Raw genomic sequence first — 6066 nt, forward strand, 5'->3', positions numbered from 1 at the left:
CCCAAGCCACTGGGATTTGGGGGGCTTTTTTTTAATTGAAGCAGAAGATAGCATACCCTAACAAAAACACCCTTCAAACTAAAGCCTAAAATGGGACTATAAAAGTGGTAATCAAATGGCATAACTTCTAAGTGAGCTATTAAGCTATACCCCCTACATTCTTTATTGATGATTGTGGATATCTATATTCTCATCAAATTTAAAGGAGGATGGCAGGACATTTAAACATTTTAAGTGATAATCAAGAATGTCATAGACCCAGTGTATCTTGGTATCAACGAGGCATTTCACAAGGCATTTTGGAGAAAATAATGAAATAGGGGTACTCCTCAATGAATTCAAAGCTGTTTAAACAGACCGCAAATGGTTAGTGGATGCACTTAAGTTCTTCAAGTGAAATATCGGGCTATTCTCTTACACTTGTTTTGGTCAACATTTTCGTCAATGTCTTGTGTGAGGATGTAGTAGGTATGATGATCAAGTGTGCTAGTGACACAGGTCTGGAGGGAGTAGAAATAAGATATAAGATAGGTGACAGAATCAAGATTCAGAATTATCTTGACATGCTGCAATGCTTGGCCAAAACTAACAACATGAAATGTAATAAGGATAAATGCAAAGTCTTGATTTTAGGTCCAAGAATGAATTATAGGAATACATGATGGAGAACATGTAACTTGGCAGCAGTTGATGTAAAAAGGCCCTGGGGGTCTTATTGGACCAAAAGTTTGGTTTGAGCCAACAGTGCGATATAGCTCTACAAACTAAGCTGCGCTAATGGAAGCGTTGTGTGATCATCATGAGACGCATTAGGCTCTGTACTCCTCACATGAAATCTGGGGTATTATTTCTAAAATCTGTGTATGTTGGCAGAGTGACAAACTAGAGACTACACAGAGGAGGTGATGAGGATGGTGGATAAAGATGTCTCCTGCGTCTGCATCTATTGCATGCTGCCAGTGACCTTCTTAGTGCCTGTGTTGCTTCTCCAGCTTTGTACTCCAGTCTGTCTCATCTACTAGAATGTAAGCTCCATTAAAAAAGGGATGATGATGATACTAATAATAATACCAATGATGGAACAGGTAATACTGACTTAGTTCTTCCCATGTGCAAGGCACATCTCTAAGATGCTCTACATGTATTATCTTATTCAACCTTCACGGCGGCCCTATGACATGGATTCTACTAGTATCTGCATTTTATAGATAAACTAGATATAGTGGGGTTAAGTTCCTTAGTAAATGGTGGAGTCGGTCAGGGCACAAACTCAGGCACTTTGGCTCCAGGACTGGTGCTCTTAGCTATATGCTATCTGTCTGATACCGATCTGAAACTACCCAGTCTCAAGTATTCAATTCACCTTCAGTCATCTTAAAGGAAGAGACACGAGTGGCACCTAGAAATCAAGTTATAGAAAAAAACAAAGAGGGGCAGAACTCCTCCTTGCTTAGTACTGGGAATTTGTCTAATGCCCATTTCATACGAGAAGAGAAATATGCTCATGAGGCTTTGATATACCTGGGTACCCATACTAGTACTCACACAATTAATAGGCATACATTTTTATGGTCAGTTTTTAGTTTCCAAAAGCATTTTATTTATTTTGTTTTATTGAAGCAGCATTTTTAAAAACCTTGATGTTAGGGATGCATGTGTGGCTCAGTCAGTTGAATGTCTGACTCTTTATTTCAGCTTAAGTCATGATCCCAAGGTCATGGGATTGAGCCCCACGTTGGGCTCCATGCTGAGTGTGGAGGCTGCTTAAGATTCTTTCTCTCTCCCTCTGCCCTCCCCCTCCCCCCCACAGTCTCTCTTTCTAAAAGTAAAAACAAAACAAAACCAACCAACAAAAAAAACCCTTGATGTTCTTTGATCTTCCGAATGCCCAGTGAAGCAAGCACGGCAAGTTTAGAATGAGGAAACAAACTCAGAAAGGTTACATTTGTCCATCCATCCACATATTTATTCCACAGACCTTTATCAAGTACCCATTATGTTCTAAGCACCATAGCAAGATCACAAGAACTTTGTAAAGCAGGTGTTATCTTTATTTTATAAATAAGGAAATGTAGTCCTGAAGACTACATTAGCATTAGCACTATGACACACGCACACATATACATAATCTCACACACACACGCACGTGCACGCATGCATACTATACATGCATGATATATGTCTGGGCCCCACATTACATATTTTTCTTTCAAAGGGTGGAATTGGAACACTCATTTCCTTGCTTCCTCATGGTTAAATCTCATAGTCCTGTGTGCTAGAAAGGAGTTTCCATGAGATCCAGTTAGTAATTGAGCAACGAGTAATTGAGCTCTTGGTTCCCATTATGATATCCTTACCAAGATATAGGTTACGTTAGTAATGACTCCCATTCATGCAAAAAGGAGTCATTACTAACAGTAGGAAGAAAATAGAAATAAACACCTATTAGAAAATGAAATCATCCTTGGAGAGTGCTTTGAGATCTTTGGGGAAATGTGGTTGGGGTGGGGGAGCATGCTGGGGCACCTTCCCTCTGTGGGTTCCAGACATTCCAGGCTCCCAGCCTCACAGCTATGGAATGTCCTGGAATGTGCTCGAATCAGTGTGAGCTGTAGAGCCTGGGAGCTGTAGGGCTCTGCTAGCAGGGGCTGGTCTGGCCCACCTGGGATCTCTGGTGTGGTTCAGCAGCCCCCAGGGCCGGGGAGGGGAAGAAGCTACTAGGAAATGCAGATCTTGTCATTGCATGCTCCTTGAGAGCAGAGGTCAGCCTGGAGCTGAAAGAAGATAGTGGTTGCTCTGTCCCACCTTAGAAATATCCATAATGTCAGCATCATGTCCAACAGAAGCTATCTAAATGCTTCCCTCAGCCCTGTGCTTACTGAGAGCTCAAAACAATGTCTTATCTACCCTTCTTTCTTGTCAGTAGGCACCTTCTCTCTAAGCAGTCTTCCATTTCTGTAAGATTAAGAATGAAGAGAGATTGTGGGACCTTGGTAAGGGGTGAAAGGTAAGGGGTGCTGGTAGTGGAAAGAGAGGCAAAGTATTTGGTTCTCTGTTTCTGACGTTTTTTGGGAATCTCTTACCTACTTTTCTGCCCCAGTTTGTGCAGACACAAAGGCCAACCTCTCTGCAGCAGCGTTTTAAAGTGAGTCAATAAGAGAGGAGGGTTGGTATACTTATCAGGGGAAAGATTTCTCCTTCTCTCTCTGAAAGGCCTTTGAGACTTCTGCATTTCCCAGCACTTCCCGAAGCAAGCATGGGGGAAGGAAAATTACTGCTTGGAGTGCAGTTGGCAGTGGCTTGGGATCAGCCCCCTTGGGCCTGGCTTGGTGCCTCTAAGGAGAAGCATCTTTAACTTTCATTGCCAGAGGGTGTTTTGCTTCTAATGAGGGGGAGGAGAAGATAGAGGAAATAAAAGCACAAAAATGAAAAACAGAATTCCTGAAGGTCCGATAAGCAGTTCAGCTATGCACCAAAACATAAATATTTGGCCAAATTAGTTACTCCAAATGCTTCATATTTCTAAAATTGAACCACAGTTCTGTGATACTTTGAAGTTTTTCAGCTCTTGACAATCCTGTGCAAATCTAAGGGCCTGGGGATTGAAGTTCATTTCCTTCCTTGAGATCCCATCAAATACGTAGCTTCTTTTTTGATGCCTGGTAAAATAATTTTGCTGTTTTCTTGGTCCTCTCCTTCCAAATGGAGATGTTCTCTGTGTGGTCACTCAAGTCAGCATTTTATCAATGAACAAGCAACAAGCAGCATGTGCTGGAAAATATTAGACTGGAATGGGTTAGAGAGGCTCTCTAATGGTTATTAAAATGTCTGCATCCTTATATCCGCAGTAGTACTGCTGTCTAATTTCTGTTCGCCTTTTGTTGAATTCACCTTTGGAGATTTGCATGATGTTAGTCATAGAGCTTCTCATAAATACAGGACTCAAATCTAATTTATTTATGGATCGCAGAAATCATTTGTTCCCTTGGGCAAAAGAATTAGTGTCTATAAAACTGAGTATTTTATACTCAGTTGAGTTGGTTAATTTCCTCAGCGCATTTCCCTAGTAAGTTCAATGAAAACCAACCAAGTAGATCAGTTGTTTGCTATCACTTATAAAATAAGCAGAACACGTTGATGTCTAGAAAACAGTGGACTCTCTTTTCCTTTAGCATCCATGTTTGAGGGTGCTAAATTAATTAAACAAGGAGGCCATTAGACTGAAGTGACTTTGATGCCTTAGTAGCCAATCTAAGCAAGTCCAAACCTAAGCTTGCAGTGCTTTAAGGTTAGGCAATCACAACCTAAGGACAGTCCATCAGAAATGAGGCTTTCCCAGGTAAAGCAACTGTGTAAGCTATAGACAACCTAGTAATTTCCATGCTCTGCTCCTGCCTCTGTAAAGTCTCTGCCAGTGCTCTTGTAGGTGGTAGAGTGCTCCTAACTACTTCTCCTTTGACACAGCCTAATGTGAATCAATTTTTGCTCAAATAAACTCTTAGAAACTTATTATACCTCAGTTTATCTTTTAATAAGGAGAGGTTCCAGGACCTTGGCCAATAGGGAACTTTTCTTCTAGTAGCAGTTCATTGTACTTCAAAGTAAAGAGAACTGTTTTCATTGAAGCAGACAATGGGTGGTGTTAAAACTGTTAACTTTCTAGGCAAAGTGGCTGAGGAGATATTCAAGCTCGCTCTTAAACCTGAAATCTTTTTACATCATTTCTTGGAAACAAGATGAGAGACTGCTTCCAGATGTTTCTGATAGGAGTCAGTGTGTAGCTTATGGTTCAGGTTAGTTATTTAATGGAGAAAATCAGAGGCCCTGCCTGTTTTAGAGTTGGCTTTAATTATCAATTCTCTTCTCTGAGGAACTATTTGTGGGAGTGAGGGGAGAAAAAATGAGAAAGAGAGAAAGATTGATTGCATAATTTTATATAAGAAACATTGGACACATTGAAAGTATAGGAGGTTCACCTATGTATGGAGACATTACCTGAATTATTCTGAAACTAGCCAAAATCAAAGTACGCCAACCCAAGTAAGCTCACAGGAACAAGATTCTTCAGGAAATACTATCTGTTAGTCTTCCGGGTCACTATAACATCTTTTCCCCAAAGGAGCTTCCTGTGGAAGGCTTCCCTTCCTAAGCCTATGAAGGCCCTTCTCTCTTTGTTCTTGAAAGGGTGGTTGAAATGCCTCTTCCAGGAAGCCTCTTTTGGAGAAAGGAAGTGACCCTCATTCCCTTCTCTGGACTCTCACAGATCCTTACTTGTAACTTTTTATGGCACTTATTTAGTTGTACCACATATCATAGCAATTCATGTTCTCATCTCATCCCTCTACCTGTCTCATCTAATCTGTAAGCTTCTAGAAGAGATCTAGGATGTATTTTACTTTTGTACCTCCACATTATTTAGCACAGTACATTGCACCTTAAAGGGCACACAGTATATTTATGTTTATTAATAAAATAAATGCATCCAAAGCCAGGTCTACTACATAGCAGAAACCTGCAACCTAATGTTCTTACAAGTGCAGGGAACAGAAAGTTAAAACTTCACTTTTTAAGTCAGTTAAAGAAATATTCCTTTATAGTCTCTTATCAAAGCTCAGTATCAGGCATCTTAAATTTGGTCAGAATTGACTGAGCAGTTTAGAGTGTAATAGTTTAAGTAAACATTTTTCTTTTTCTTTTTGTCTTTCGTAGGAACAGATGACACTTTACTGGACAAAAAGGAAAAATATCCGGGTGGGAGATATAGGGTGGGGCCAGTTAAGCCTGAATTCTGTTACTAGATTTAGTTGAAAATACCAAACTGTGCTCAAAAACTCTGGATTAAACTGACTGTCTCACAAAGTCAGTGCTTGGGGGTGACTTCCTGGAAGACCAAAATTAGAAAGATTTGGGAGCAGAGAGTTAAGCTGAACTAAAGGCACCTATTTTAAATCAAAACGTATGCAAGAGGGTAGGCTTAACCTAAATTCTTAAGGGCAATTGCTGTTCAGCTCTCACCCCTAAGACCTGTCTTCTCTGATAAATTGTCCCTGGTTACATTAAAAATGG

The sequence above is a fragment of the Hyaena hyaena genome, unplaced genomic scaffold, assembly GCF_003009895.1.
Source record: "Hyaena hyaena isolate Hyena2069 unplaced genomic scaffold, ASM300989v1 scaffold_8, whole genome shotgun sequence".
NCBI lineage: Eukaryota > Metazoa > Chordata > Mammalia > Carnivora > Hyaenidae > Hyaena > Hyaena hyaena.